The sequence below is a fragment of the Meleagris gallopavo genome, chromosome 10, assembly GCF_000146605.3.
Source record: "Meleagris gallopavo isolate NT-WF06-2002-E0010 breed Aviagen turkey brand Nicholas breeding stock chromosome 10, Turkey_5.1, whole genome shotgun sequence".
Taxonomy (NCBI): Eukaryota; Metazoa; Chordata; class Aves; order Galliformes; family Phasianidae; genus Meleagris; species Meleagris gallopavo.
In genome coordinates, this window is record NC_015020.2 from 4,808,495 (window position 1) to 4,820,116 (window position 11,622).

An 11,622-nucleotide genomic window follows, 5' to 3' on the forward strand; every position below is an offset into this window, starting at 1 on the left:
TTAAGGAAAGGTGCCCTGGTAGACTTGGAGTACTTTAACTTGAGAAATTGCCTTGGGAACTGCCTGGGTCCTGTCAGACACTCATGAGGTCTCTGTGGACCCCAGGAGACTGCTGAAGGTGCCTGAGTGAGCGTAGCATGGCCACGCAGTCACTATGCCTTGGTACCATGCTGCAGGGTGTCCTCTGGGCCCAGCTGCAGTGAATGAGGAGCACCATGGCTGGTAGCAGCTCGGTGGCAGCCAGAAGTGCCGACTGCATTGTCCTCACTGCTGGCTGCCACAAAGCCACTGCCCTGCCATTCCAAGTGCCAACTGGGGCCTCCATCCAGAAGTTATAAGGGTAGAGGCAGAAGGCATAGCTCATACTTTGTGTCTTGTGCTACTGAGCAATGCCCAGGGAAGAGGGGAGCTCAGTGACTTCATGGCTCCTGGACATACCCCAACATTTCTCCCTAACAAGGTTTTCTTCTTGCCAGCACCACTGCCTAGGGCTGCTGCTGCTGCTGACCAGCTCAGGGCCAGGAGCAGACTGTTGCCACCTCACATAAATCTGTTCCCACCACAGGCTCCTGAGAGAGGGTGAGGGGTGACCTCTGAGCCCCTCCAAAACCAAAGCCTCATGTCCACTCTCGCTAACGTTACCAGTTCTGCAAGGGACTTGCATCGTGCTGAAGTGTGGACACATGAGAGGAGAACAACCCATCTAGCACGGGACACTTGGAGGAGTGGTATTGTGTGCTCCAAAAATGCGAGAGGAATTGAAGGTGAGTTACTATGCCTTGTGTACAAAGTGAGCATTGGGTAAGTACTTCTGGAAGGTACCATGCTATATTTACTGACCGCATCAGACCAGAGCTGTGGTTTTATGTCAGACTTAAAATTCAGCATTTCCAGCAGATTCATGCTGATGCACAGGTGTGATAACACTGACGCAGGCAGCAGGAAGCCACCATGAGTCATTGCCCAGTTTCCTCCTGAACCCGGGGCCTGTGGTCAGCATGCTGCAGCATTGTCTTTCTGGCCTGCAAACATCATGGCTCTAGTCAAGCTTGTACAATCTGCAAATTGACCCTCTTTGTACTGCGCAGGTAAATGTTAAAAGTGAAACAAGCATGGGTGAACATGAGCTGTATAAGATACTGCAAATCATCGCTTCAAGTGTGAGCATAATACCTGGAACCACAGGCAGGAAAATACATTTACAAACTATCAAATTATCTTGGGATAATAATGTAATGCTTTTCAGTGCTGTACTGTGTGTTCTGATAGCTGAGCAAATAATACTACAGCTGGCAAAGGACCAGAATTTCAAAGAGCTTTCATGAGCAGAGCGCTTCCACAGGAGAGAGGAGGGTTTCTGTGTGTTTTTTGGGGAATGTTAAAATCAAATGTGGTTATTTCAATGACTTGGAAATGCACAGAGTAACATCTTATGATAAATAAATCCTTTAGACAGTTTGTCTACTTTATAGCATAACCTATGAAGTGCTTTCTTCTTCATATGAGGTTACTTCTCTCTGTGATTGCAACAATATTCTTTTGATCAAATGTGCTTTCAGAACTGGCATGAACAAATCAAGGAGCCAAGCAACTATAGCAGTTTGTATGCAAAAGTGCTGTTGGAATATAAAATTTTTCAGACACATTTTTCAAGAATACAGAGTCCCTTTTGAAATTTTGGGCTGAAGATATATGCTGGAATGCTGTTTATGGCTCTATAGAAGTGTATGACATCCAAAGTGCTTTTAGGATGCTCCAACGTATATCAAAGAGCATTAACTTCAGCACAACTGGGAATGCCCCCAGATTGCCTTATGAATACATATTTCTTATATCTTGTATGTTAGCTACAGTTAACATAGCCTTGGTCATTGACGGTAATCCGCAGGGTAAGCCTATTTGGTGAGATTTAGCATCTACATTTTTCTGCTCACATCTGCTTGCCTGAATATGTAATCTGCCTGAATGTCACAGTTTACATCTTATTTTCATTGGAGGATAACGAAACTTGATTGGTGTCTTCATCTCCTTCTCTGGGTCTCTAAGAAATATTCCTTCTTGTCATCTCCTGCTTACTGGCACTCTTCAGCATGATCCTTAGCCAGGTCCTTCATTAAAGGCAAGTGCATGTCAGGCTTGCAGGCAACCAAAAAATTGTCACTGTTTGTGCAGAAGAAAGTGTGGCAATATTACTCAAAAAACAGCAAGAAAATAAAGGTGGAGTCATAATTTCCCAAACTGGATTTCTGTACCTAACCTCTCACAAAGCACTGACATATCACTATTTTATCAGCAGACAACAGTAAGATTTCTGGAGACTCTTTCCTTTTAATTCTTACCAAACTTAACTATAGCCATTTCAGTAGTTCTAGTACAGCTCAGTCCTAGAGGTAAATTAAAATTAGGGAAAATTAGACCGTTTCTAATGAGGTGGTTATTACACTGAATAATGATGATTATTGGTTCTGCTTAATAAAACTGTCAGCTAGTGCAAAATATATATTAAGTTAAATTACATTACGTTACATTTCGATCAACTCAGAATTTCCGTGCATTTCTTTCCCACAAACCATGGGCATAACGAAATGTTACACAGCGCTTCTTTTCTCAAGTAGTCTGAAAAGTGAGGCTTTCAAACACAACCCTTTAAAGCCCTGATTTAAAGCCCATTAAATGCAATGCGGTGAGGATTCATGTTGACTGCAGTGCCATGTGGCCAGGACTTCACTAAAGCAAGCAATATTCTCTCCTCCTGCCTGTGCTAAATATCTGCATAGTAGTGTTGTGGCAAATATTTCACCGTATTCTTGGTCTGCTCAAGGAAAGATGTTGTATCACGTGTTTCCTGTCCCCTTCCTCACCAGTCTCGTGGCTGCTGGTTCCCCTGCTCTTCCCTATTGATTTACCTGGCATGTTCTGAAGTGGACTTTGTGAGGTGAACTACAGTTTTTGTTCCTAGGATGAAAGCAGTGGGAAAGATTATCCATTAGCTAAAAACATGATTCTTCTGTACAAAACTGGATGTTGGAGCCCCAAATGCTTGGAGGTGAGGCAGCTCACCAGAACCCTGTTGGCTTCCCAGAGACATGGTCAAAAATCTGAATGCTCTGCATTTTTATATTTAAAAGCAAGCAATACTACCAGGGGCCATTGGCAAGGCCCGCTACACAGTGAGGTGCATGCCAACCCTTTGGGACAGTCACTGTGGGCTCTTGCACCCCAGGCTGCCCAACAGTGGTGCCAAATGGTGAGCAGAAAGGTAGGGGTAGACCAGAGACAATTGCTACCCCATGCCTCCTCTGTGCGTGGGGTGGAGTTCTGTAGAATGTTCCAATGGAAACAAAGCCATGTTTTCTTACAGAAAGGGTGTTTGCTGTATTGATAGTAGCAGCGTATTTTATAAATTCTGAGAGATTAAACAAGCAGAAACTACTGCATGACTGGAGATGTACCTATGCCAATTGGTTTTTGAACTGGGGCATGGAGGTGAGTTAATCTTCACTTGGTGTGCAATGGAACCAAGAAAAGAACAGATTTACAGTAAAATTTTTCTTTTCTCTTAGTGCTTTTGCTTTTACAAACAGCAGTGTGTTATCTCAAATGAAGGTGATAACATGGCTATTAAGTTGCAACATATGTGGTTATATGGTTTTTATCATGCTTTGAAACATTCAGTCATCAACAAGATTCCTCCTTTTATGAAACCCATTTTGTAGCATTCCGTAAACAAGGTTCAACAGTCACAATTTCATTAGCATTATATTGTTGCCTTAGTAATGCAGTACCAATTCAATTGATGGGCTTTTCATCCTGGGCTTATTATAGAACTGTATCTTCTTCAAAGATACATCTATATGAGTACATCAAACAGATCTTATTGTCTGAGTATTAGCACAAATTGCATCATGTGCTAATTTGGATAGCAACATATCACACTTTTGGCATCAGACCCAGAAATCATCAGACATGATAGAAGTCACTAAACACCATACATGTCAAAGCCTTATCCCAAAACTGGGAAAATTACTGGCATTGTTTGCTGCAGTTTCTGAATTTGTTATCACAAAAGCACTTGGCTCTGCTGTGACTGCTCTGCGTTGCTGCTGGGACAGCATAGCTTTGCAGGTGGTAATAGCAATGGAAAAAAGCAGAAACAAGTGTTGAAGAATAAAATGTGATCTGAAGAGTAGTTGGCCCTTGTTCTGGTCACATGTTCTGCAGCATGCTTTGGGGAGTCACTGCCAAACACAATGCCTTGGTTTCCCTGACTGTAAAATGGGAATAATGACCCCTCTCCCTCTGTGCAGAGCACGCGGTGAATACCCAGTGACAAGTGATATCCTGTACTGCTAAACACTGTTATTAAGTGAAGGAGCAATATTTTTAACAGCTCCAGGAAAATACACAGCACAGATCTACAATTTAAGTAATGTCTCTAGAGAATCTGGACTCACCCAGTGAAACACGAAAGTGTTGGCAGAGAGAGCGTGTGATGGAACATATGCGCTTATGGAGGAGAAGAAAGATATTCACCTCATTAAAAATCATGACCATTTGTAGGGTATTTTTTAAAATATGTAATGTTGTAGGCTAGGGGAAGTTGCTGCAGCAATCAGACCAAGAAGTGCAACAATAAAATTCAAGGCAGCAGGGTGACTTCTTATTGTTTGTAGAAACATTTTGTACACTTTCACTGTTTTGTTGATTATTGTTTCCTATTTAGAAAGGAAATACTTTTTTCCATCCCAACACACAATGTTCAGTCTATCATTTCTTAGCTTAATCATGTTGCGTCCTTTGCAGCAGCAAGTAGCATTCAGTACAATCAAAGATGTGTTCCACTTTATATGATAAGTTCTGTCTGATTTACAAAGGCAATATCTTCTCCAGCTGAGCAAGGAAAGAGAGACCTTCACTTGCAGATAAAAATCACCTCAGAGGAAAGGCTTCTCCCCCATTAGGATCCGATTGTTCATACAGAAAATAACCATTGTTACTTCTATTATCTTCCCATTTACTCTTACAAAGATATAGCCAGAGGACCAGCTGAGACTGGGACCTACTTGTGCCAAGCACAGCAAAACCATATAGAGAGCCATGATCTCTGCTTCAGACAATTTATAAGCTGAAGAGCCAGAAGAATGGCAAGAGCAGTGAGTAACTGACTCAGAGATGAAGGAGGTGGTTGTGGCTGAAGCACAGTGGATCTCTAGCCTGAATCCCTTTCGACAGGATGCCTGCCTCACAGGGGGAAGGAAATTCTTAGGATTCAGTCCCCATCTCATACACATAGCCACGTTCTACCCCCTAATTCCAACAGCTGCATCCGTACTGCTGAGCAGGGGCAGCCTGAGGCAAGGCTTGCAGTCAGGCTGTGCAGCCCACCCGTATTACCTATTAAACACCTTCAGGCTGGCTCCAGGGCAACCCTGTTAATCCTCCCAGGGACAAAGGCTCAGGCATACCCTATGTTTTCAAGCATGTTTGAGGGCACTGGGGTCAGGGTACCTGCCAGAGGAATATTAATGAGCTCCAACAGCACATCCAAGGCAAGAGGGCTCAGGCTTCCTCCTTGTGTGGTAGCTGCTTCCAAACCCAAGCCTGAACAGATGGAAGGTGGGGAGAGAGGAGTTTTCGGTCACAATAGAAAAAAAGCTTGCACAAGGATGGGAATGCTTTGATCAGGAATAAATATGATGTCTCATAGATGGAGAGCAGGGGCTTGGAATTATTCTGATGCTCTCTGGTGCTCTCCCTCTCTCTTTCTTAAAAATCCTTGTGGTAAAATGGTTAAACTCTGGGGGAGAAGGCATTCATCTTCTAATGAGTAAATACTTCCTTTTTCTTTGTGGTGCCTGCTGATTTTACTGCTGTTGCAACCTTCTAAAATGCTTCCAGAAAATCTCACTAGATTTCAGCTTTATTTATTTTTTTATTAAGGAGTCTGAAGAGAGTTTATAATTTAACTTTTTAATAGAAACTTCGCATAGTACGCTGGCATGGATTTGATCTCATAAGAATTCTGATCTCATTTATAGGAATTCTGATTTGTAGTAAAGTTCAGTAGCCATAGATCTGTTGTTGCATTAATACAAAAGCTGGCAGCTTTACAGTAGCAATTTTACAGTAAAACTATATTTTTATAGTGGTTTTGCTTAGCACATTTGATATTGGTGAAGACAGAGATTTAGCATGCAGAAGTGATACCCTTATGATGGCATTGTCTGCAGTAAACTGAGAAGGACATTTGCTTATTTTAAAGTGTTTATCTTAGATGACTTAAAAAATACATTTTACTACTGAGTCAAATATGGAAATTAATTTTCTATAATCAGTTCACTTCTGATGACTCTTTATGTAAAACTTGATATAAAAAAAGGTAAGAGAACAGTGAGAGGAAAGTGACGGACCCCTTGCCTGAGACATTAAGGGATATTTAAAGATCAGAATTGGATGATACCACTCCATTAGCATGGTGTACATATTGTCATGCTCATAGTGCAGGCAGCTAACAGGGTCCTGGAAGGCTGCGCTTACTGGCAGAAAGCCATGAAATGCAGGTACTGACAGGCCCAGACTGCATATCTGGCACCTGCACTCCTTCCCCTTCCCACAATCGGGCCTTGGATGCTCTGACATTCTGGGAGCCGACCTCCTGGTCATGGTGGGCTGGGACAAAGTGCAGGACCTTTGGAATAGGATGGACAGTGTGGCTGAGCCAAGCTAAGGCCAGAGTCATAGCAGGACGAAGCCATGCCCTGCAGGGATGGTCCTGGCTGATGGAGGCTTCAACCTGTCTTGTTATTACAACCTTGTGGTGCTGTTCCCTGGACCAATTTTTGTCACACCAAGCCACCCTGGCAAAGTCAGGGGTCTGCACAGTCTGCCTAGAGCCAGCATAGGTCCATCAGGCCTCCAGCAGTGCATCTGTGCTGCTCACACCAGCTGCTCCTGAGACCCTCTGCAGAACTCCATGAGTCTGCTGCTCTGGACCCCCTACAGGTGAGGGCCCCCAGACCACAAATCAACCACGCACACGGGCCACCTGCTGACTGGCTTCAGCTGGGACTGCTGGGCCCAGTCTTCACAGGCAGAGCCACAAGTACAGACAAGAAATAGTTCTTTTCGTGCCACAGCTTGTTTTGTCAGTATTCTCTTCACTTTACATTTCCAGCATTTTTCCTTTCTGCACAAACTAATAGGAGGACATACTGTTCCCCATTCTACTAATGTAATACAAGCAATTCATTTTAATTTTTGTTGGAAGCATTGAATTACCAAGTGACGGTTATTGAGATTTGTTGCACCTCTGAAACTCTATAAAAAATTATCTGAATGATTCCCTGCTTGTGCTGGCTTAGATGTTCCTAGGGAGAGGCACACGCCCAAAGGGCAGGAGGGCACATGCAAAGGACGGGAGCTGTTGGTGGATGCATGACAGCAAATCTGCTTTTGATCTCTTCCTGTGATTTTCTAGGGGAGCCCCAGACCTGCCTGTGGTCGGCAATCTCTGACTTCGGCCACACCGCGCAGATGGAGCAACATCCCGTGTGCCTGATCGCTGCATGAAGCTGCCCATGAGCTGGCACCCTGACCCAACAGAGATGCTGCCAGTCCCAGCTCCACCCTGCTAGCTGCTGCCTGCCCACCTGCCTTCTTCCCCCAAGCCATGGCCCACACACCACCAACACTGCCATCTCCGTTGCTACCCACAGCACAAATGCAACGTGGAACAGCGAGTGTGGCTTGAGCAGGCTGAGCTTGTTAAAAGTGTGGTTAAATAAATAGTAGGACTGTAATACTGGGAGGCTGACTGGGATCGCAAGATATCAGTGTCGTATCCTGTGGCTTTTATGTAGGGAGATGTAGATTTTAGCCATCACCATCTGGCTATCCAACAGATAATAACTAGAGGAAATGGACTTGCAAATCTTTAGTTGCGAATAACTGATATATTGTTGCCAGTAATTTGAGGACCTGGTAAACTGCCAGTAGGAAAAGTTTTTTTTGGATATGATCAGACTTCTAATACGTGTCAGCTTTTGGCTATGCATAAATTAAAGAAACTTCTTAATTATCCACCATACATTTTAAACTGCGTGTCCAGAGAACTCAGATCCTGTAGAACCCAGATGTGGCTATCAGCTCCAAATTCAGGCAAGTAAATAAAGTAGTGACTCAACTGGTTATCTTCACAGTACAGATCGGCCACCACAGTATCCAGGTGTGAGTTAAATGCTATGAGAAAAGAACAAGAAATAAGCAAAAAATACAGTAGTGTAGAATGTGCTTGTGATTAACTTCTAGAAAATCTCAACAGCTGGAATTTTAGAATGTGATATTTAGAAAAATATAAAGAGAAAAACATATTTAGTGTGTTTTTCTCCAGAGAAAAAATGCAATAGGCATATAGATCAAATTATAATACTTAGTATTTCAAGGACAAATTCCAGTTGAGGATCATGAAGTAATTGAAAAATATTAATGATTTAGTCTCACAGCTGGATTTCAGGTAGATAATAATGATAATTATTGTTACAAATATATACCATCATTCTTGCTCTGAAATGAAAATTGAGGCATAGAGGTTTTATGTATTTGTCCAAAGTCTGTTTTACTGCTGTAACCATCCTTCTACAGAATTACTGTGTATTAAGTGTGCCCTTTTTCAAATATTGTACGTGACATACTATTCAGTTCATGAATTCTAAAAACCAAGCAGCTGAGCTTCCTTATGAAGCAGTGCCTGTGAACATCTCCATTTGCATTTGAATCCTCAAGCAGTGACAATCCTGCTTAAAAAAAAAAAAAAGAAAAGAAGAAGGGAACGATGAAAATCAGAACAAAATCTGTCAAGGGCCCATCTGTGACTGCATATCAGAATATCACTAAGATGCTCTGAGGAACAAAGTTTTCTCCAAGTCTAACACATAGTGCATTTTTGTCTATGGAAATAATTCAAGATGGGTGAAATGAGGGCAAATAACATGAAAAACTCTGTTTCCCTACTGAACAGTGCAGGAAAGCAGCATCTCTGTTTCATGGATAATCTTGTTTGTGATACATGTACAAATGATTAAATACTAAAGGTTTTACATAAAAAAATACTCAGCTTGCTCACATCTGCTTTAGATAAGCATGCATAACTGTTGCTTCCAGTGAAGCAGCCAGGGGTCTTTGGCCCTGGTAGGTGAGAACTTAGGTTAGGTGTTTGTGGCAAGCTTTCATAGCCTGCTACCTGAAGCAGCAGGAAAACAAAAGGATAAACTCCACCCTGGCCTTATCAATACTCTTGAAACCACACCTATTTTCTTCTGAATAGGAACACACAAAGTTAGATAAACTATTTGTAAGCTGTTTAAATCTCCTCTTCGGGATCTGAATTCCTGCAAGCCTTAGTCATAGCTCTTTGCTCTCACATATGCAATATTTGGAACTGGTTACTGGAAATAGGAGAAACATGGTGTTGTTCTAATGCACTGTATTTTTTTTCCTTCTATTTCTTAACTGTTAGAGTATGCAAATATTTAGTTAACTGGTCTTTTTATTGAATTGCTTTCACTATGGCAAATAAATATTCATAAAGATATGTGGACAATAAATCATTTCCAATGGTTCAAACCATTTTCTTTCTAGACTGCATATATATTCAGCTGTGACTTGCCTTTAATATTTAATTCAAAAGACAGACTTGTAGAAGGACAGAAGAGATAATGTGTCAAGCAATAACTAAAACAGGGGGTATGATTAAAACCATTTTGATCTACATTGTGCTCTGTCAAACTCAAAATCTCCTATGTTTGCTTAGACGATTTTCTATTTGCTTTATATGGAACCCAAAATAAACTTCTGTTTGAAGATACTGCACAGAACAAAAGATTTCAATCCTAAGCTTTTGGGACCTGGAGCCCTTCCCTGCTCTGGGCTTTGGGTATATCTTCTCAATCATCCTCACAAGACAAATCTCAGGAAGGCATCATCCCTCAATTTAATATTGTGACTTCTCTGGGAAGTAGGTCCATATACATGGCACAATATATCTAAAGGACAATCCAGTGTAACCTGTTTCACCATTTAGACTGAAGCTAAGAGCTCCAAAAGAAATGCAAGTTAAAGATACAGGGAGTTTATACATTTGGGGACCGTGGTTCAAATTCAAATTAGAGTGATATTTCTTGTTTCATTATGTGTTTTGACCACCAAAATACACCTTGTATTTGTCCCATATTTGTTATCCTTTCTGATTTGTTGCTGATTTTAGGCCATAACTCAATAAAGCACTTACGTACGGGCTTAAAGAAATTGATTTAAGAAAACACTACTCTTTGTGTTTAATCCTGGGCAGACATTCAACTTTGAAATCAATGGGACTTATGAACAGCCCTGACCTTGGGGTCTAAATGGTTGCTGAATCAGTGCATTGACAGAAACATACTGGAAAAGATAATGTCCATGTCTAATCAGAATTATAGTCTCTACTTTCATGGGAAATTACCCATAGATAACACATTATTCTGCTCAAGAAATCCATTTTATAGCAGTTATTAGAAAACCTTAACGCATTTTCTGTTTATGCCAGAGATACTAGGTGAACAGCGTCTTTTCTTGATAGTGTTTCTGAACTATACTTCAAATGAAAAAATAAATTACAGGAAAAGTGCTGGCACAAGGGGACCCTTTCTAATTATTTACTGAGTCTTTCCCAGTTGCCTGCTATGTGCCAGACTTTTGGGAGACATTTAGACAGAAGGCAAAGCAGAGCAGTTCTGAAATCCCATGGACTCAGTCAAAGACAATAGCACATGAAATATTATGTTATGCAATATCACATAAACAAAGCTCTCTCCTAAGAATTGCATTCACAAGGGATGCCTGCCCAGTCTACATATAGAATTCTGAGTGAACACATTTTTATTACAGCAAGAGAACAGGAAGAGTAAAAAGTGCGTGTTTCTGGTGTCTCAGCATACAGGTTGCACTATGTAAGTGCAACTGTGGCTGAACCCACATGGTTAAAAGAAGAAGTAAGTGAAATAGTTGCTATTATGTTGCATGTAATGAAAACCTTCTTGCCATTCCTAAAAATGTTTTATACAAGTCATTTTTATTATAACAAGAAGTTGGCAAACAGGATCTCTTAGATGCTGCTTATAGATTTGAAACACAGGCTTAAGAGAGGAAATGAATTATAATGGGTCCTATTATGTCATCTAATTCAATAAATGATGAGCACAAAGACCTTGAGAAGACACAGAAGACATAAGTGAGTTCTACCTCTCTGTGCAATTCTAGACAGATACCATGATCCACATTAATCCACTGTTTCTATGACAGAGTTTAGGAGCAATACATAAAAAGCAGCTGTACAATGTTCACTGGATTCATACTGGTGGAGACTCACATGATTACCTGTATCTATCCTGATGCTGCCTACTCTTAGATTACAGCTGATGAGTCAGGAGTTTGCAGCTGCTGCATTACATGCTCATTGCACACAAGCTCTCTGTGCTACCTGCAAGCCTCTGACTCAACATTCCATTGATCAAAGAGCAGAATGTAATGGGAAAGCACAGAAGGGCAGGATTTGTCTTTCTGTATAATTCTCAACTTACCAAAAAAAAA

General features: G+C 41.4%; 1 long non-coding RNA gene across 2 annotated transcripts in view; it reads left to right on the forward strand.

The window, feature by feature from the left end:
- The window catches only part of LOC109369207, a 28,551-nt gene extending 18,949 nt beyond the window's left edge, over nt 1–9,602 (forward strand). Inside the window, exons 2-3 of one of the 2 annotated variants that reach the window (XR_002117916.2) lie at nt 566–764; nt 7,478–9,602. This is a non-coding gene — a long non-coding RNA (uncharacterized LOC109369207). Of the gene's footprint in view, nt 1–5; nt 765–7,477 lie in introns of those variants that run through there. The other variant, XR_004160727.1, reaches the window with a different exon arrangement.
- The last annotated feature ends 2,020 nt before the right edge of the window (nt 9,603–11,622 follow it).